Source organism: Ornithorhynchus anatinus, chromosome 2, assembly GCF_004115215.2.
Source record: "Ornithorhynchus anatinus isolate Pmale09 chromosome 2, mOrnAna1.pri.v4, whole genome shotgun sequence".
NCBI lineage: Eukaryota > Metazoa > Chordata > Mammalia > Monotremata > Ornithorhynchidae > Ornithorhynchus > Ornithorhynchus anatinus.
This window is the reverse complement of record NC_041729.1, coordinates 66965954-66987565: the sequence shown is the minus strand read 5'-3', so window position 1 is coordinate 66987565 and position 21612 is coordinate 66965954. Positions and strand designations below refer to the sequence as shown.

The window sequence follows — 21612 nt, the reverse complement described above, 5'->3', positions numbered from 1 at the left end:
CCTGGCATTAGTTTCCATTTATCTGCCTGGCCATTTTCCAATCGGAAACACCTGGTCAACATTTTCCCCTATTACCGATGTAGTACAAGATCTCTCAGCACAAGGACCAGTTGGCTTGGACTTTCCTATATAACCTTGTTTTTTTTTTCTTTTGATGTCATTTGTTAAGCACTAACTACGGAGCAGACACTCTGCTAAGATTTCAGGTAGATACAAGCTAATCAGGTCGGACACCCCGGTCCCTGTCTCACATGGGGCTGAGAGTCTTAATCCTTATTAAACTGAGGCACAGAGAAGCTGAGTAATCCACCCAAGGTCACACAGCAGAGAAGTGGTGGAGGCAGAATTTGAACCCAAGTCTTTCTGACTTCCAGGCCCTCTTCTCTGCCTTAGTCCATGCTGCTTCTCTCATGCCTGAGCAAGTAATATATGATTTTTCTGGAGGCTAGGGTCAGAATATGCTTTCAATATGATGTCTTCCTCTCTAGTCTATATGGTCTTTGTGGGCAGGGACTGTGCCTACGAACTCTGTTACATGTCCTCTCCCAGATACTTAGTACAGTGCTCTGTCCACAGTAAGTGCTCAATATACCACTGACTGATGAATACAATTGACAGATCCTCGGGTAAAGGAACTCAGTGAACTCAACAGATTGAGAGTGTGATCTAAATTCCTGGATTTACTCATAAGAGCATTTATTCACTGACTCTTGTGCTTTGGAAAAACACAGCTATGAAAATCAATCACGAGTGAAAGTATAAGCTCCTAGTGGAACACATCACTTTGTTTCGGTACTTTTCACATGCCTCAAACAGTGTATGGCATGAAGTGGGTGTTCAATAAATGCTACTATCACAGGGGCAGTGTCTTCAATGTGAGGGGAACCAGAATAAGCCCTTGAGAAGATACAATTCAGTGAGACTCACATCATACCCTTCAGGAACTTAGACTTTAACTGAGGGAACTGAAAGACAAAAGAACCTTGAGAGTAAAAGTAAGGCTGCATAAGTATGGATAAAATAATCTATTTGTAAATATATTTATTTCTAAATATTTATATACCTTCCATACATATATATATATGTGTGTGTATATGTGTGTGTGTGTGTGTGTGTGTGTGTATGTATGGAAAGGTATATAAATATGCTAACGAGGTCAACCGTTAAATGGAGAGGATCTGGGACAGTAAACCTAACCATAGGGGGACTAGATTTTCAGAGGACTTTGAGGATGGAGAGTTGTAGTCTGCTGGGTGAAAATGGGCAGTGAGCTCCACAGAAGAGGGAGAACATGAAGAAGGGATCGAGGGTAGTATAGTCTAGAACAAGCCAATCAGAAAATTACCTGAGGAGGAATGAAGAGTGAGGACCGAGAGAAGCAGCATGGCAGTCAGAAGGACCTGGGTTCTAGTCCTGGCTCTGCCAGCTGTCTGCAGTGTGACCTTGGGCAAGTCACTTAACTTCTGTGTGTCAGTGACCTCCTCTGTAAAATGAGGAATTGGACTGTCTGCCCCATGTGGGACATGAAGTGTGTCCAACCTGATTAGCTTTTATCTACCCCAGTGCTAACAAAAAAGCTCGGCACACAGTACGTGTTTAACAAATACCTTTTTTTTTTTTTTTTTTGGAGCCAGTAACAAAGTTAGCTTAAGAGCTGAACTGTGAGGACTAGAGGTACTGGGAGAAGAAACTCAATAATAGGGAGAGAGCTGATTGTATGCTTTAGAGCCTATCTTCAGGACTAATGCGGTGGGGAATGGGTAAACAATTTAGGTTTTTGAGGAAGGGAGAAATGTGTGCAAAATAATGTTCTAGAAAAATTATCTAGGCAGCAGAGTGAAGAATGCATGGGAGAGAAGAGAGACTGCAGACAGGGAAGGGAGAATGATGCAGTTACCATAACTGTATGGCACAAGTACCTGGACCATATGGAGGCTGTATGGGTGGAGAAAAAGGGACAGATTGTGGAAATTCTGAGGAGGAAAAACAATGAAATTGGGTGACAGACTAAATCCGTGCCTTGAAAAAGCAGGAGTCTTGATAATACCACAGTATTATTGGATATAGGACATGCCTGGCAGAAAAACCTGGGTTCTAATCCCGGCTCCGCCACTTGTCTGCTGCATGAAATGGGGCAAATCACTTCATTTCTCTGTGCCTCAGTTACCGCATCTGCAAAGTGGGGATTAAGACTGGGAGCACCATGTGAGACGTGGATTGAGTCCGATGTCATTAGCTTGTATCTACCTCATGGCTTAATAGAGTGCCTGGCACATAGTAAGCACATAAATACCACTTGGAAAAAAATAGAGTTCTGGCACAGGGAGGGCTATTCAGTATCTGGAGTAGGCCAGGGAGATGCTGAAATATTTGCAGTGTGCCTTTCCACTAGTTAGAACGCTGGGGTACTCACCCTCCCTGCCTATTAGGAGCTTAAAGTCTAGAGGGAGAGAGAGACATTAATATAAATACCTTATGGAGATGTACATAAGTGCTGTGGAGCTGAGTGTGGGGTGAATGAAAGGTATAAATCCAAATTTAAGTGCAATGCAGAAGGGAGAAATAGGGGAAAAGAGGGCTTAGTCCAAGAAGGCTTCTTGGAGAAAGGATTTCAATAAGATTTTTAAGGTGGGCGAATGCTCCTCTGGAGAATACAAAGGGGGAGAACCTAGAGATAGGACATGGGCAAGTGATCCAGGGCGAGAGAGACAACATCTTGGTGCAGCTGATAGTTGACATTGGAAGAGCCAAGTGAACACTGCCTCTATCCCTCCCTTCCTCTTTTTATTAGGAAATCAGCGAAGTAAGAAAGGAGGCACAATACTCGGCACACAGTCAGTGCTCAATGAATACTGTTGATTGACTGGTAAGTGCTGTGGGGCTAATGGTGGAGTGGAATATCAAGCGCTTAAAGGGTACAGACCCAATTGCATAAGCCATGCCGAAAAGAGAAAGAGGAGAAGAAAAGCAGTTCATCACTGTTGGTCACCATTTCCACCTGGAAAATGACCATTCATCCAATAATTCACAACCACTAACCGCATATTGTAAAGAAAAGACTGAGGACACTAGCAAGCTATAAAGTGATGAATCCATAAATTAAGACTTTATGACATAATGGTAACCATAGCAACAGAGCTTGATTGTTTCGTGATGCTATTAGTATCCTAAAATGCCTAAAACCCTCAAATGGAGCTTTCTTGAACTCCATCCAGAACATTTAACTGGTAGCAGTAAAATGATTGTAAATTTTCGTAATGGATTATATTAGTGCCTAGGTTAGCAGTGCTTCATTTTAGTGGTTTTTGTTTCCAACAAAACTCGAGTTGTCTGCAAACCGATTCAGTTCTCAACAACAAGAGAGCCTGATTCAGACTTTGAACACTTAAATCCACTGATCTGGCTAAAATACCACAGTCACATTTTGCATTCAACTCCACCCTGCTGGCCACTCACCACCCTAGGCCCAAAGTAGACCTTATTATTTCCAAACCAGGGTTTCATTTTTGATGTCACATGCTGGAGAAGCAGCATGGACTAGTGGAGAGAGCACAGCTCTAGGAGTCAGAGGACCGAAGTTCTAATCCCAGCTCGGCCAGTTGGTGCTGTGTGACCTTGGGCCAGTCACTTAACTTCTCTGAAACTCAATTTCTTCAACTGTAAAATGGGGATTCAATACCTGTTTTCCCTTCTACTAGTACTGTGAGCCCCATGTTGGACAGGAACTGTGTCTTTTATCTACCCCAGCATTTAAATACCTTTGGGGAAAAAAAAAATTCCCACCAATACCAAACTTCTACTTTCAGATCGAAGTGTCACTTCCATACTCCTTCTGAACTCTTCCACTGCTCTCAAGATGTCCTTCAGATTCTTAATCCAACTCATCTATCCCAGATAGACTACTTCCTCATCTTCCAATCCCATCTCTCCAACCTAGACCCTCCCAACACCTCACACGTCAACACTCTCGACTTGCTTATTTTCCATTCCTAGTTCACTCTCCCCTCCACCACACAATAATCAACTTCCTCTACTCTTTTGCTTTGCCAGTTACATGGAAATTCCAAATTCCACAGCAACACCTTAAACTTCATATGACAAACTTAACTCTTCTTCTGAAATCCAAGAGGTTCACACGGGAGACAGGTTTGATAGGCTAGGACTTAGTCATGATTTATCATTTTTGCTCTGGGCCATGGCAAAGTAGGAATGGATTCTCTACTCAGTAAAAGAAGAATCGAACTCAAGTATCAAAATGAAAAAGAATGCTTGACTCTTCTGCTTTCAGGTAACTTCATCTACTAGTGGACAGAATCTACTTAAGACCAGAAAATATACACCAGGAGAAAATAAGTCTTTAGTCTTTATATAAGTCTAAAGAGGATGTGGCGATGCCAAGCAGAATATATTGCAATTCTGCATTTAAATTCTCAGCGAGACCATCTTCTTAACACATTCTGGATTATCATAATGAGCTTGGAATCATGGGTTTGTTGTGTCTCAGCCTTTGCAAATCTCATTAGAGTCAGCGATTGATGCAGCAATTATAACCAAAAGACACAACCCAAGTTAATGTGCACAGGACTTCTTAGCTTTGGTTAGTGATTACTACTGCCTTGAAGGCAGCCACTGGTTTTTCCAGTGTAGCTGTTTTCTTAAGAATATTGGCAGTTTTTGGCTTTAAATATTTGGGTTAAGGGAAGCCTTATTGATCAATTGATGGGAATGCTGAGGACTTCACACTAATCAATAACTTTTAGGACTCTTACTTTCCATATCTATCTTTAGACCTAGGAAGCAGTCCTCCTATGCACAGTATCACAGAGATTCTCAGAAGGGGACAAGACTCCCAGGCTTCACTGTTGAAGTGGAAGATGTCCCAAATCCGAAGAAAATACAGCTTGAAAATCACAGTTATTAGATCAATGGAATAAACCTACCTCACACAGGATTTTTTTTGGAAGACTCATTTACAAAGGTGCCCAGATCCCTTATTAACCTCAAGAGATGCCTAGAAAAACTCTGAAATGAGACCCAAAGATAATAATAATAATTAACTTGCTAAGCACTTACTGTGGGCCAGCCATCGTATTAAGCATCTTATTGAAGCAGCGTGGCTCACTGGAAAGAGCACGGGCTTTGGAGTCAGAGGTCATGGGTTCGAACCCCGGCTCTGCCACTTGCCAGCTGTGTGACTTTGGGCAAGTCACTTAACTTCTCGGTGCCTCAGTTTCCTCATCTGCAAAACGGGGATTAAGACTGTGAGCCCCCACGTGGGACAACCTGATTTCCCTGTGTCTACCCCAGCGCTTAGAACAGTGCTCGGCACATAGTAAGCGCTTAGCAAATACCAACATTATTATTATTATTAAGTCCTGGGGGGGGTTGGGGGGCAGGGCGCGTATGGAGAATACAAACAAATCGGAATGGACACAATCCCTGTCCCAACTTGGGGTCACTGTCTTATTGCCCATTTTACAGATGAGGTAACAGGTCCAGACAAGTGTAGTGACTTGCCCTAGATAACACAGCAGAAATGTGCCAGAGCTGGGATTAGAACCCAGGTCCTTCTGACTTCCAGGCTCATGCCCTATCCACTACCATATCTACCCCTCCCCCCGCACAGCCCCCAACCAGGCGATGATAATAATAATAATAATTATTATTATTATTATGGTGTTAAGCACTTACTATGCGCCAAGCACTGTTCTAAGTGCTGGGGTAGATACAAGGTAATCATATTGTCCCACGTGGTACTCACAGTCATAATCCCCATTTTACAGATGATGTAACTGAGGCACAGAGAAGTAAAGTGACTTGCCCAAGGTCACACAGCAGACAAATGGCAGAGCTGGGACTAGAACCCACGACCTTCTAACTCCCCGGCCCATGTTCTATCAACTAGATCATGCTGCTTCAAGATCAAAGACCAAACTAAGACTGAAAAGATCGAGTGTCAAGCTAACCTCCTCCAAACCTAAGTATTTTACAAAACAATAAATGAGTCAATGGTATTTACTGAGCACGACAGAATGCAAAATTTTGTACTAAGCACTTCTATTCTCCATCTATACCCACTTCCTTGGAGCACTCATCTATCCACATGGCTTCAACTACCATCTTCTTGCAGATGAATCCCAAATCACATTTCCAGCCCTGATCTCTCTCCTTCTCTGCAGTTTCATATTTCCACCTGCCTTCAGGACATCTCTACAAGGATGTCCTACTGACACCTCAAACTTAACCTGTCCAAAACAGACCTCCTTGATTTCCTTACCCAAACCCTGTTCTCCCCTTGAATTTTCTGTCATTGTAGACAGCACCACCATCCTCCCAATCTCACAAACCTAGCATTACCCTTGATTTCTCTCCCATTCAACTCACATATTCAATCAATCCCCAAATCCTGTTGGTTCAATCCTCACAACATCGCTAAACTCTGCCTGTGCTAAGACATTGATCCAAGCACTTATCCTATCCTGTCTTGACTACTCCATCAGCCACTTTGCTGACCTCCCTGCCTCCTATGCCCATCCACTCTGCACCAAATAAAAACTCACCTTTGGCTTTAAAGCACTCAGTCACCCAGTTCCCTCCTACCTTACCTCCCCCATTTCCTTCTGAAACACAACAGACTCACTTCACTCCTCTAATGCCAATCTACTCACTGTACCTCTGCCTCATCTATTTTGTTGCCATTCCAGTGGGTGCTACATAAAGCAGGTACTCAGTAAATTATCATGATGATGACGGTGGTAGTGAAGGTGATGGTCAGTAAATAATCACGATGACGATGGTGGTAGTGAAGGTGATGGAGGAGGTGGCTGCCGAAGCAGCTGCAGGGAGAAAAGTCTGTTTCCTGCTTGTGATTGGCCGGTAAGTCATTCAGTTGGAGCTACAGAGCACTTACTGTGTGCAAAGCAGTGTACTAAGCACTTCGAAGAGTAGAATATCCCACTTCCCAGACATGGAATAACATGCCAATAAACCCCATAACCTTTGCAATGCTGAGTTTATGCCAGGCCTATGTTTATTCCACAAAGAGAATAAGTCATTCCAATCAACCAACCATCCCTTTTTGTAAAATCAGTATGTGCTTGTCTTCCCAGAAAGGTTCTTTGCACAGTGATTATGTTAATATTTTCATCGGTGTGCTTTTTAACTTTTACATAAAATGTAAAGTATGAATATGGTATGCACATACTTTGAGTGCACTTTCTAGTTTTATTCACTGAATTCTGCAAGGTGCTCATAACATTTTTAAGCATGACTATACCACATCTTAGGGGACCCAAACTCTTTGTCAGAAGGGGAAGTTAGCGATCCATCAAAATAAATATAGGGAAAATGATTGCGTGCCATTGAAGATTGATGCGGGTCTGACCATTTTATATCAAAATTTGACTAATTGGATTATTCTGTTCTTCACTCTCGCAAAATGTGATTGATTCCACCTTTTTGTGCAGGCACAAAAAGTCGAGTATGAAAATAAGGGAAATAAGTTTGTGTTGTTTTAAACTTCTAAAGCTGTTGTGCATACAAAGAAAGGTAAATAAGCTATGCTAAGATTTTAGGCCATCTTTTATATAAGTAATTAACAATTACTCAGGGTCTATCCAATTTGAAACAATGGGAACATAGTCAAGATACGTCCGTGGTGGCCCTTTGTTTTATTCGAACCAATTAACAAGCTATTTGATATAACAGTAATTAGATCTCAGCTGGAAGAAGATCATTATGTCTTAATGGGATGATTAAAGACAAAAATTTGCCATTCTTGCAAAATGCTTACATGTACTTCAGGTAACAATAGTAGAGATTCTTTTACCTACTCTTAATAATGCTGGGCATTTAAATGCTCACTCTAACCTGTGGGCAGGGAACGGGTCTACCAACTCTGTTGTATTATACTCTCCCAAGCGCTCAGTCCAGTGCTCTGCCCACAGTAAGCACTCAGTAAATGCTATTGATTAATTCTACATATTAAATGTGGGTGGAAGATACAAGATAATCAGATGGGACCCAATCCCTGTCTCACCCAGCAATCATAATTTAACAGGGAGGGGAGAACAGTTAATTTATTCCCATTTTATAAAACAGGACAGTGAGGCACTGAGAATTTATATGAATTGCCCACAGTCACACACAGACCACTGGTAGAGTTGAGACTAGAACCCAAATCCTCTAGCTTATATAATTTGACTTTCAGAGGGACAACTCTCAGGGTAGAATCATAGAATGACCAGCTCCTGCTTCAGTAAAATACTGTAGATTTTGGCTTATTTCTATGTTTCCTTTTTTTTCACTACTGCATGCTAGCTGAAATCTGGGAACCAGCTGTCAAGGATAGACCGGCATGTGTACTACAATCAAGAAAGCAGTGTCTCTTTTTGAGCCAAAGCTTTGTAAGGCTAGAGAGACAAAAGACACAAAAGTGAAAACATCAAACATGACAACACATCAAGAGACAGTCTTTTGGGCGCATAATGCAGCTGGCATTGGAGGTTTTCCAATGGCCTATTCAGTCCCAGCTGCAGTCAGTGACTTTCATTATCAGGGATGTCTTCTTCAAGTACAAAGGACAACTATACATAAATACAACACCATAAACCGCTTACATCGTTCCATTCCATGTAGAACAACTATGTGAGTGCTATACTGTCATTTTAACTTACTGCACTATATGTTCAGTCATTTGAAAATGGTACTAATTTAGGATTAATTATATTAGAAATTGTTTTTTTAAAAAAAGATATTTCCATCCACAATCTTTTCTGCATAGAATATGGAAAAGTTGACACCCTAACCTCTAGCACCATTTCATTTCCTCTCCGGGAAATACGAATCAACAGAATATCGCTTAAGTTTTAATAATGTTGGTATTTGTTAAGCGCTTACTATGTGCCGAGCACTGTTCTAAGCGCTGGGGTAGACACAGGGGAATCAGGTTGTCCCACGTGGGGCTCACAGTCTTAATCCCCATTTTACAGATGAGGGAACTGAGGCACAGAGAAGTTAAGTGACTTGCCCACAGTCACACAGCCGACAAGTGGCAGAGCTGGGATTCGAACTCATCAGCCCTGACTCCAAAGCCCATGCTCTTTCCACTGAGCCACGCTAAGTTTTATAGAATGACCACCTCTGCCACATATTTTTTCTGGACTGTAAGCTCTGCCCCTCTGGACCTTAAGTTCATTATGGGCAAGGAATGTGCCTGTTAATTCTGCTGCATTGTCCTCTCCCAAGTGCTTAGTACGGTGCTCTTTACACATAGTAAGCACTCGATAAATGTCATTGATTGATGTTTTCCATCTCTCTCCCCACTGCTCTCCACCTCCCTGGTATGACCTCCAAGGTCCCTGGCAGATCTCATTTTTTCCCCCTAATCCTGACCAGGGTCATTTCTGAAGTGCATTTTACCAAAATGGGCTGGGAACTTGTCTGTAGAAGAGAATCATTTAATACACTCTCCAAATGGGTGAAGAGGATGAGGATGAAGATTAAGGTGGAGAAATCCCCCACCAAAAAGATCATATGGACCTTCCCATCTATTCCCACCAGAGTATGGCAAGGGAGGGGGCAGGTGAGGGAAGGGGCAACCAAGAGTGCACATCAATCAATTAATGGAATTTGAGCAATTACTATGCCCAGAACACTGGACTAAACACTTGTGAAAGCACTTAGGACACTGCTTGGCACACAGTAAGCACATATATACCAAAATAATAATTATTAATATAATACAGAGTTGGTGAAAGAGAAGCAGCATGGCCTAGCAGATAGAGCAAGGGTCATAAGGAACTTGTTTCTAATCCCAACTCTGTCACTTGTCTGCTGTGTGATCTTGGGCAAGTCATTTTAACTTCTCTCTGCCTCAGTTACCTCATCTGCAAAATGGGGATTAAGACTGTGGGCCGCATGTAGGACAGGGTCTAGGTCCAACCTGATTAACTTGTATCTACTTCAGAGCTTAGTACGGTGCCTGGCACAAAGTAAGCGCTTAAGCAATACCAGTAAAAAAAATTTATGTCTATCTAAGTAAACCATTTAAGACTGAAGTGATGGTAGCAGGATGCCAATGCTGTATTGTATCAGTAATTTCCTCCTAACTCTGATTCATTCATATTCATCATTTACTTATATTAATATCTGTCTCTCCCTCTAGACTGTGTGCTCCTTATGGGCAGGCAATGTGCTTACTGATTCTGTTACACTGTAGTCAGTCAGTCAATCGTACTTATTGGGCACTTACTGAGTGCAGAGCCCTGTACTATATGCTTGGGAGAGTACAATATAACAATATTTCAGGCAAATTCCCTGCCCACAACAAGCTTATAGTCTAGAAAGGGTCACAGACATGAATATAAAAAAAAGAAAGCCATAAACATAAGTGCTGTGGAGCTGGGGGGGGGGGTGTTCTTTAAATAAATAAAGGGAGTAACTCATGGTTAGACTTAGAAGATAGTGGGAGAAGAGGAAAAAAGGGTTTATTCAGGGAAAGGCCTCTTGGAGGTGATGTACCTTCAACAGCGCTTTGAGGGAGGGGAGATTAATTACCTGTCAGACTGCACTCTCCCACCAGAGAGTATGGCAAGGGAGGGCCAAGCGCTTAGTACAGTGCTCTGCACATAGTAAGCGCTCAATAAATACTATTGAATGAATGAATGAATGAATGAAAGGGAAGGGGCAACCAAGTACAGAGTGCACATCAATCAATGGAATTTGAGCAATTACTATGCCCAGAGCACTGGACTAAACACTTGTGAAAGCACTTAGGACACTGCTTGGCCTAGTACAGTCCACTGCACAAAGTAAGCATTCAGTAACCACCATTGATGGATTGTTTATAGTGCATGAACCAAAAGGAGGTGTGGTCTTAACTACTGCATGTGCCAGCTACTGTGTGGATTCTTCCTTAGCCCACCACACCTCACAAAAATGTCCCGTTTGGCCAATCGGCCCAAAGATCTGTTTGGCCAGAAATCTTGACCACTGACGGCCAGCAGGTTTCCCCAGTTTTTAACTGCTTCCTCCCAGCCATAGAAAAGCACTGGTTTAACTTGTCATTATGGTGCCTGGAGCCAAGTCTGCTTTTACTCATCAACCAATCAATCCTACTTACTGAGCGCTTACTGTGTGAAGAGTACTATACTAAGTGCTTGGGAGAGTACACTATGGCAATGTAACAGACACATTCCCAGCCCTCAGTGAGCTAAAAGTCTAAAGGGAAAAACCCTAAGGCAAAAGATGTCTTTTCCTAGTTCCCAGCTTTTGCCACGTTCCTTAATATTTTGAATATGAGGAAGTGGGTGCCTGTCCACTCTTCTTGAAGGGGGCAGGGGATTAGGGGAGGGATGATTAGTGTGGGAAAGGATGTTTAGCAAGTCCCTTGGTTGGGCTGGGTATGGTTCCTGAAACTCCAGTGGACAAAATGGTCAGAGCCACTGGGTCAACGATGAGGATGATGAAATTGATTATGCTCAGCATCTATTTCATTGCTACTAACCAGATGAGAACATTCTGATCCAGCGAGGTTAACTGCCTTGACCAAGGCCACACAGCAGGTGTTGGAACTCAAAACTCAAAACCTCCAAGACTGTGTTGTTTTTCTCTAAGTACTTCAGAAAAAAAAAATAATATATGCTATTTGTTAAGTGTTCATTTTATGCCAGGTACTACTAAGCACTGAGATAGTTACAATATTATCAGTTTGGACACAGTTCATGTCCCACATGGGAATCACAGTCTAATCCCCATTTTACAGATAAGGGAACTGAGGCACAGCGAAGTGAAGTTACTTGCCTAAGGTCACCCAGCCAACAAGTGATGGGGTCAGGATTAGAACCCAGGTCCTCGAATTCTAAGGCCTGTGCTGTAACCACTAGCCCATGCTGCTTCCCAGTTACAATTACGGAAAAAGAAAATTGCGAACACTTGATTGACCGATTTCCATTTTGATAGGTGCCCCACAAAATATGAGAATACTTCTAATTTACTACCATTGCAATATTGCAATTCAGACAGTACTAGAAATAACATGGGGTGCCTAGAAATATATAAAGGACTTGGAAGTGGATTTTTTTCTCAACAATCCTGACCCAACAGATACACACAGCATCCCTTGGACTACGCAAATACCATATAGCTAATCACTAAAGCTTCACTGTGTTATATGGAGAGTTCTACAAAACTATTATGAGTTACGCAACTAACTTGTCAAAAGCAAAGAATTGCTTAATTTAAGCAGAAATCAACTATTTTTTCAAGAGCTGCTCAGGACAGAAGCTGACATGTTGGTCCTTTATTTCCAGCTACCGTTTGGGGAGCACGTCTTAATGAATCAAAATGGATTAGTGTACAAAAAATCTAAAATGCAGCTAATTAATTCTGTGGGTAGTCCAGTTATGTTTCTACCAAAGCTCATACACGGAGGCTATTCTGTTGTCCTATATAAAAAGAAGAAAAGGTTTTCAAAGCACTATGAATCTGAAAAACAACTTTCAGTCCAAAGGAGTTTTATTGCAGCCTGATAATCCCCAAGGTTTATAATAAAAGTGCTGATGCAGTTTCAGCTACAGCATCACAAATGCAAGGCTATAATGTGTGCCTGTCAAAAATGCATTTTTATTACTGCAGCTCTAACAGATGTGCTTTACCGCCTTTAAATTTTTCAACCCCCACTCCCTGACCCCAACACGATGTTAATTGCTTGTCTATCAAAAAGATAAACATCTTGTTTCAGGCTTTAGGGATATTACATTAAATAGAAATACGGAGGGTCCAAAACTCATCTGAAGCCAGCACCAGCCATCAATCTCAAGGAAGGAAACAGACATATCCATCCAGTGATGGTAGCAGGTCATTTGAATCAAGTCAGACTGGGAAGGGATCACTTGTCTCTTCACCACAAAGTTTAACTATATGTCCTTTTAACCAATCATCACACAGTTAGGATACAGACACTACAGAGTGTCTTACACTTAGAACTAATGAATGCTTCATTTACATTATAACAATAACAATATTAATAATAATGATAATATCTATAGAGAAGCCATGTGGCCTGGGAGTCAGAAGGACCTGGATTCCAATCCCAGCTCCACCACTTATCTGCTGTGTGATCTTGTGCAAATCACTTCACTTTTCTGTGCCTCAGTTATCTCATTTGTAAAATGTGGGACAGTGTCCAATCTGATTAGTTTATATCTTCCACAATCTTTTGTATAGTGCCTGGCAAGGAAGCACTTAACATATACCATTAAGGAAAAAAAAAAGTTTACTATGAGCCAAGCACTGAACCAAGCATTGTGGGTAGATACAAGGTAATCGGGTCCCACATGAGGCTCACATTATGTAAAAGGCAGACAGCAGTACATCCCCATTTTGTAGATTAGAGAATTGAGGTACAGACAAGTGACGTGACTGACCCAAAGTCAAAGAGCAGTCAAGTGGAGCAGTTCAGATTAGAACCCAGGTCCTCTGACTCCTAGGCTCTAACTCTTTCCATTAGGCTATGCTGCTTCTCGTGTATTACTAAGAATATCACAGTAATTACTAGTATCCTTAGAACTAAGATATTCTTATTAAAAGAAAAACAAGTCAAAAGGAATAATGGGGGGAAGAAAGGCAAGATAAAATGGAGGGGGAGGAAATATCATCCAATCAAGACAGGAACTGTAAAGCACAAAACTATGAGTACATACATTAGGCTATGCTATTCTATAAACTTCCCCTCTCAGGATCACACCTGGAGAGTTTCCAGGACTCTACCAGTCTCGATTATGGGAGGGAGAGTCAAGCAGAGGCCTGTCCATTCCATTCCTAGCTTGGCAGTAGCTAGTGAGTGGAGGGCAATCTGCTACAAGTCAAAACTCACCTGTGCTGGGCAGCAGCGGCACTCGAGAGAGTTGAGGGCGGAGACTCAAGTTTACTGTGTGGAAGGCGGTGGTGGTAAACCACTTTCCTATTTTTATCAAGAAAACTCAATGGATATGCTACCAGAACCATTGCAGATGGAAATGGAGAGAGAGAGAGGGAGATATGTTTCCATGACGTCGCTATGGATCAGACATGACTAGACAGCGTAAGACAAAACATCCTATAAACTTAAAAAAAATCACTCGTAATCAAATACTATATCACTAAACTGTAAGATTTTTTTTAATGACATCATTTAAGTGCATACTATGTGCCAGGCACTTTACTAAGCACTGGGGTAGGTCTAAGCTAATCAGGTTAGACACAGCCCATGATCCACATGAGGGTCACAGACAATCCCATTTTACAATGAGATAACTGAGGCCCAGAAAAGTCATGTGACTTGTTCAAGGTGACACAGTAAACAAGTGGTAGAGACAGAATTAGAACTTGGGTCTTCTGACTCCCTGGCCCATGCTCTTTCCACTATGCCATGCTGCTTGTGTGTGCAGAGCACTGTACTAAGCGCTTGGGAGAGTACAATACGACAGTGTTGGTAGACATGTTACCTGCCCACGATGAGTTTATAGGCTAGAGAGGGTGCTTACAATCTAGAGGAAAAGATGGAGTAAAAATCCAAGGGTTGCTTCTGAGCTTGAAAGATTCTATATTCTATACTTGCATATTTACCTGAATTTGATCCTGATCAGTATTATTCAGTTATCCATTCACAATATCTTATCTAGCTATCTGTACAGTTCTGGTACACCAACCATCCCAAAATCTAGGTACAACAAATATGTGAATAAGGGACATTTACTTTCTAGTTCTTAGTCCATAGAGACCAAAAGAGCTGAATAGTTTGGAGATTTTGCTAAGTGAATCAACATTATGCACATCTAAGTCAGTCAACAGCATTGATCGAGTGCAGACTGTGCACAGAGCACTGTACCTAAGCCTTGGGAGATATTCATTTATTCATTCAACTGTATTTACTGAGTGTTTACTGTGTGCAGAGCACTGTAACTAAGTGCTTGGGAGAGTACAATGTAACAGTAAACAGACACATTTCCTGCCCTATAACAATATAATAGACACCTTCACTGCCCACAATGAGCTCACAGTCTAGATCTAAGGTAACAGACCTAGTATTTGAACTATGAGGACTCTGCACCATTCAATTCTGTATTTAAAACATGCATTCTGACCTTGGGGAAATTAGGAGTTGCCTCCTGTCTCAACAGCGCCTGATGCTCTGGGCTTCGCAAAGGAAGAGCCTTGAAATAAAACCTTCACCCTCCATCTCTCTGTTGAGCACTTACTATGTCCACAGCAGAATACTAAGCACTTGGGGGGAGAAAAGTACAATGGAGTTGGTAATCACACAAGTTACACAAACTTGCATGAACAGCTCTTCAAAAATTGAAAAGGCACACTTCATACAAAATGGTTGCACATCTAGACACCGAGTAAATATATATATATATATATATATATTTATCTCCAATTACACCAGTTTGATTGGAAGGAGAAAAAAGACTGCTGTGAAGGTCAGAGAAATGTATCAAATCGAAAGGAGGATGATACATGGGTCAAGGTAGACGCATCACAAACCTTCCAATAGTTAGAAGGGCGTGTGTTTATCAAGTTCCAACCATGATGATCTAAGAAACAAAATGAAATAAAACCTATCTGCTCATTTTGCAAAATAAAATGAATGAGGTTAACGTAAAGAAATAAAGATGCATTTTTAAAAAATGAAACACTACTATGAACCTACATGAATCAACTTTTCTATTACACTCAATAACAATATAGGAAAACACACATCTTTGTTTTCACTAAGAAGACCAAGAATCTAAGACTAGGGTCTGGTAAGATAACTGTGGCTTGGGGTCATGCACTCTAGCGATTTCACTCAACTTCGCAGATTTTACGATATATCAGACTTGAACGCCTCTAAGTTTCAGCAACCCATATCTATTGCCCAGTGTTCATCACTTCCTAATTTTCAACCAGCCTGCGAATTCAAATTCTCCTCAGGGGATTCGGGTTAATAAAAGGCTAACTCTAGGATAACGTCTCCAATATTCTTTTTTATGATGGCTTTGCAATGGGCTTTTTGTCAGGTTTCTGTTTATTTTCTTACCCATCTTTGACTACAATAGACTCGTCAAAGCTAGGGAAAAAGGGATAGTTGTAAGGATATTCGGACATGAGATGAAAGGGAAAGGGTTATATTATTATTAAAATTACCAATAGGTTCCATTTACCCAAAGCCTAAAGTTTTTCACTGGGAGACACTCTGTGATAAGCACAAAGTCCTCGCTGGCCAAAATTCCCAATCCCTGGAGGATAAAAAAAGTGGAAGCTCCTCCCAAAGTGTCTAGCTGCCAGTATATTGCCGTCAAGAAGCAGCATGGCCTATTGCATAGAGCACAGGCCTGGGAGTTAGAAGGGTCTGGATTCAAGTCCCAACTCCACCACTTGTCTGCTGTAAGGTCTCAGGAGCAAGTCATTTAACTTCTCTGTGCCTCAATTACCTCATTTCCAAAATAGGGATTAAGACTGAGCCCCATGTGGGACATGGACTGTGTCCAATCTGAATAACATCTACCCCAGTACTTAGAACAGTGCCTGGCACATAGCAAACACTTCATAAATATCATTATTATTATTATCAATATGTCCTTCACTCGAAGACAATGCTACTGGGCAGGAAACATGTCTCAACTCTCATTCCTCAAGTCCAACTCTCTCCTGGACCCCCTCAATCTGGCTTGCATCCCCTCCACTCCACCAAAACTGCCCTCTAAAGATCACCAATGATCTCCTTCTTGCCAAGCTCCTACTCTCTCCTTATCCTTCTCGACCTCTAAGCTGCCTTTGACACTGTCGACCATCCCCTTCTCCTCCACACTTTCTCTCACCTTGGCTTCACAGACTCTGTCCTCTCCTGGTTCTCCTCTAATCCTTCTGGCCATTCATTCTGGTTCTCCTTCGTGGGCTCCTCCTCCCCCTCCCATCCACTAACTGTAAGAATTACTCAAGCATCAGTTCTTGGCCCTCTTCTGTTTGCCATCTATACTCACTCCCTTGGTGAACTCATTCGCTCCCACGGCTTCACTATCATCTCTACGCAGATGACACCCAAATCTACATCTCCCCTGTTCTCTCTCCCTCCCTCCAGGTTCAATCTCCTTCTGCCTTCAGGACATCACCTGGATGTCAACCCGCCACCTAAAACTCAACATGTCCAAGGCTGATCTCCTTACCTTCCCTCCCAAAGCCTGTCCTTTCCCTGACTTTACCATCACTGTGGAGAGCACAACCATCCTTCCCGTCTCACAGGCCCGCAACTTTGGTGTCATCCTTCAGTCCTCTCTCATTAATCCCACACATCCAATCCATCACCAAAACCTGCCAGGCTCACCGTCACACCACCACCAAGATCCGCCCTTTCCTCTCTATCCAAACTGCTACTTTATTGGTACAATCTCTCATAATATCCCAACTGGATTACTGCATCAGCCTCCTTTCTGACCTCCCATCCTCCTGTCTCTCCCCACTTCAGTCTATACTTCATTCCGCTGCCCGGATTACCTTTCTATAAAAATGCTCTGGGCGTGTCACTCCCCTACTCAAAAGTCTCCAGAGGTTGCCTATCAACCTTCGTAGCAAGCAAAAACTCCTCACTATTGGCTTCAAAGCTCTCCATCCCCTTGCCCTACCACACCTCCCTTCTCTGTTTCTACAGCCCAGCCCGCATACTCCGCTCCTCTGCTAACCTCCTCACTGTACCTTCTTCTTGCTTGTCTTGCCACTGACCCTTTGCCCACATCCTACCTCTGGCCTGTAATGTTCTCCGTCCTCACATCTGCCAAACTAGCTCTCTTCCCCCCTTCAAAGCCCTACTGAGAGCTCACCTCCTCCAGGAGGCCTTCCCAGACTGAGCCCCCTTTTCCTCTATTCCTACTCTCTTCCTCTGTGCTACCCCTTTCCCCGCCCCACAGCACCTGTGTATATTTGTACATATTTTTCTATTTATTTCATTAATGTGTATATATCTATAATTTTACTTATCTATTTTGATGCTATTGATGCCTGTCTACCTGTTTTGTTTTCTGTCTCCCCCTTCTAGACTGTGAGCCCACTACTAGGTAGGGATTGTTTCCATCTGTGGCTGAATTGTATTTTCCAAGCCACTAGTACAGTGCTCTGCGCACAGTAAGTGCTCAATAAATACGAATGAATGATTGAATGTTTACCATGTTGTCGTATTGCTCTCTCTCGAGCACTTAGTACAGCGCTCTGCACACAGTTAAGGGCTCAATAAATACCACCAATTGATTGGTTGACAATAAGATCTAATCCACATCTCCGAGTGTGGCTCTAAAGGTTACGTAAGATTGATTTTTCTTCCTTCCAGCCTCTTTTCATCCCCTTTGTCTTTCTCCTTTCTCTGCTTGCCTCTCTGGCTCCAGACCTGGACAAATAGTAATAAGGCTTTGAGAATAAAGAAGAAAGAAAATATTCCACATTTTAAAAATTTGGGGGTAGCACCAATGAAATTCCTCCCCGAAAACTAGCACATAGTAAGGACTTAAATACCATAAAAAAACCAAACCAAACCAAACAAAAAAAACAACTCCCCTAGAAGTGCTGGCACAATTTATGTGCGTACATGTAAATAATAATAATGATGTTGGTATTTGTTAAGCGCTTACCATGTGCAGAGCACTGTTCTAAGCACTGGGGTAGATACAGGGTAAAGGATAAGTAAATAAAGTGTAGCTCTACTATTTCGTACACCTGGATGTGTCCCTTGGTAAAGTTCCAGTAAATAACATTGCTTGCCAAGAAAAAAAATGTTTGAAATTTGAGGGGAAAAACTCGAAAAACAAAACAAAAAGGTTGAAATAAGGATGAATGGAGAGAACGACCACGGGCAAAAGTTTTAGATTCTTAAATTTTGCAATAATTGTGGGATGGGAATGTCACACACTAATCAAGTTAGTCAAGTAATTAATAATAATAATAATAATAATAATGTGGTATTTGTTAAGCGCTTACTATGTGCCAAACACTGTTCTAAGCAGTGGGGTAGATACAGGGTAATCAGGTTGTCCCACGTGAGGCTCACAGTCAATCCCCATTTTACAGATGAGGTAACAGACACAGAGAAGTGAAGTGACTTGCCCAAAGTCACACAGCTGACAAGAGGTGGAGCTGGGATTTGACCCCATAACCTCCGACTCCCCAGCTGGTGCTCTTTCCACTGAGCCACGCTGCTTCTCTAATCAAGGGTCAATACCATATGAGATATTTAGAGTGCCTTTATCCTCTCAAACTCAACCTTTTTTAGCTTCTATGTTGCAATCTTTTTGGTTTCGGGGAAGCAATTTGCAAAGGGATCCATGGGCGGTTTTGAATTTCACCTCGCAGAACGGGTATATCCCTCAAGTCAATTGATGCAGGCAATCTTTGAGAGTGACCATAAGAATATCCCGCAGCCTGGGATTTCCTCCGTAGTTCAATCCTGCGTGGCCTTCCCCATCAAAGGAGCATTGCTGGCAGGTCTACCACGATGGCAGACCATTAGACTTTACCCTCAGAGCTGGTTGAACCAGGAAGAATTTCCTACCAACAGCAAACCCAACGCATATCTTCAAAGCACCTCCACTGATTCATTCATTCATTCAATAGTATTTACTGAGCACTTACTATGTGCAGAGCACTGTACTAAGCACTTGGAATGTACAAATCGGTAAGAGATACAGACAGTCCCTGCCCTTTGACGGGCTTACAGTCTAATTGGGGGAGCTGATACCAGCTAGCTCAATATTCTAGGAGGCATGGAGTCGCCATTGGTCGGAAACGACGCGACAGCATTTGAAGTAGATGTGTTTAGTAATTCTAGACCATAAGCTCTTTCTGGAAGGGGAACATATCCACCGACTCTGTTATACCGTACTCTCCCAGGCACTCGGTATCGTGCTCAGCACACAATAAGCACTCAGTAATTACAATCTGTGTGGCTCAATGGAAAAAGCCCGGGCTTTGAAGTCAGAGGTCATGAGTTCAAATCCCAACTCTGCCACTTGTCAGCTGTGTGACCCTGAGCAAGTCACTTCACTTCTCTGTGCCTCAGTTACCCCATCTGTAAAATGGGGATGAAGACTGTGAGCCCCACGTGGGACAACCTGATGACCCTGTATCTACTCCAGTGCTTAGAACAGTGCTCTGCACATAGTAAGCGCTTAACAGATACCAAAATTATTATTATTATTATTATTAAGTGCTTAGGAAAGTTCAATATGATGGGAGTTGATACGCAGTCCCCGCCCACAAGGAGCTTAATCTTCTCTTTGACTTTGCAAAAGTCAATCTAAGTGCCTTAGCAATGCTACTAATAAAGTGACAAATTTGAATCCCAGAATTTTTTCTCTAAAGTGAAGCATATTCTTTGAACATGCTGCTTTTCTTACGAGAAGCAGAAGCAGCTTGGCTTAGTGGACAGAACACGGGCCTGGGAGTCAGTATGACCTGGATTCTAATCTCACTCCACCGCTTGTCTGCTGTGTGACCTTGGGTGAGTCACTTAACTTCTCTGGGCCTCAGTTACCTCATCTGCAAAATAGAGATTAAGACTGTGAGCTCCATATGGGACAGGGTCTGTGTCCAAACTAACTTCTATCTACTCCTGCGCTTAGTACAGTGCTTGGCACATAGTAAGCACTTAATAAATATCATTTTAAAGTCTTCAGCACATGATTTCAACAGAAACAGCAGATTATTTACATGAAAATGTCTATCATTAGCAAATAGAGCACTGCTTCAAAAACAGGAAAGCAGCATGGCTTAGAGGAAAGAGCCCAGGCTTGCAATTCAGAGGTCATGGGTTCTAATCCCAGCTCCGCCACTTGTCAGCTGTGTGACCTTGGGCAAGTCACTTAATTTCTCTGTGCCTCAGTTACCTCATCTGTAAAATGGGGATGAAGACTGTGAGCCCTACGTGGGACAACCTCATTACCTTCTATCTACCCCAGCGCTTAGAACAATGCTTGGCACATAGTAAGTGCTTAACAAATACCAACATTATTATTACTCCAGTGCTTAGAAGAGTGCTTAGCAGATAAGCACTTACATACCATAATAATAATAATAAAAAAAATCCTGACAGACCTTTATCACATTTCCGAGGCTCTCTGTGACAGAAATCTAACATGACGAACAAAATATATTTTGTAAAATTGCTGAATATGTGATTAAAAACTATTAAATAACAAAATTGTGAGCTCTCATTGCACTCATCTGACTAGTACCTATTATAATAGTAATAATAGCATTTGTTCAGTGCTTACTATATGCCAAGCACTGTTCTAAGCACTGGGGTAGATACAAGGTAATCAGGTTGATCCATGTGGGGCTCACAGTCCTTAATCCCCATTTTACAGATGAGGCAACTGAGGCACAGAGAAGTCAAGTGACTTGCCCAAAGTCACACAAGTGATCAGCGGTGGAGCCGGGATTAGAACTCACCACCTCTGACTCCCAAGCCCATGCTCTTTCCACTAAGCCACGCTGCTTCTCTATATGACATATATTACATTACATTATATTACATATATATTACCTATTACATTCTCTATATTATATTAAAAACTCAGGTTATTAAAAGTTAACATTAATTCC

General features: G+C 42.1%; 1 protein-coding gene, 1 long non-coding RNA gene and 1 other non-coding gene across 3 annotated transcripts in view; 2 read left to right on the top strand and 1 right to left on the bottom strand.

Moving 5' to 3' along the window:
• PRKN (parkin RBR E3 ubiquitin protein ligase) overlaps window positions 1-21612 on the bottom strand; it is a 1416888-nt gene that overhangs the window by 1245460 nt on the left and 149816 nt on the right. The window lies entirely within an intron of this gene.
• Window positions 4066-4949, top strand: LOC114809164. The gene is made up of 2 exons (XR_003756925.2): window positions 4066-4288; window positions 4789-4949. It is a non-coding gene; the product is annotated as an uncharacterized LOC114809164 (long non-coding RNA).
• On the top strand, window positions 13730-13866 carry LOC114809561. The gene has a single exon (XR_003757337.1). It is a non-coding gene; the product is annotated as a small nucleolar RNA SNORA7 (small nucleolar RNA).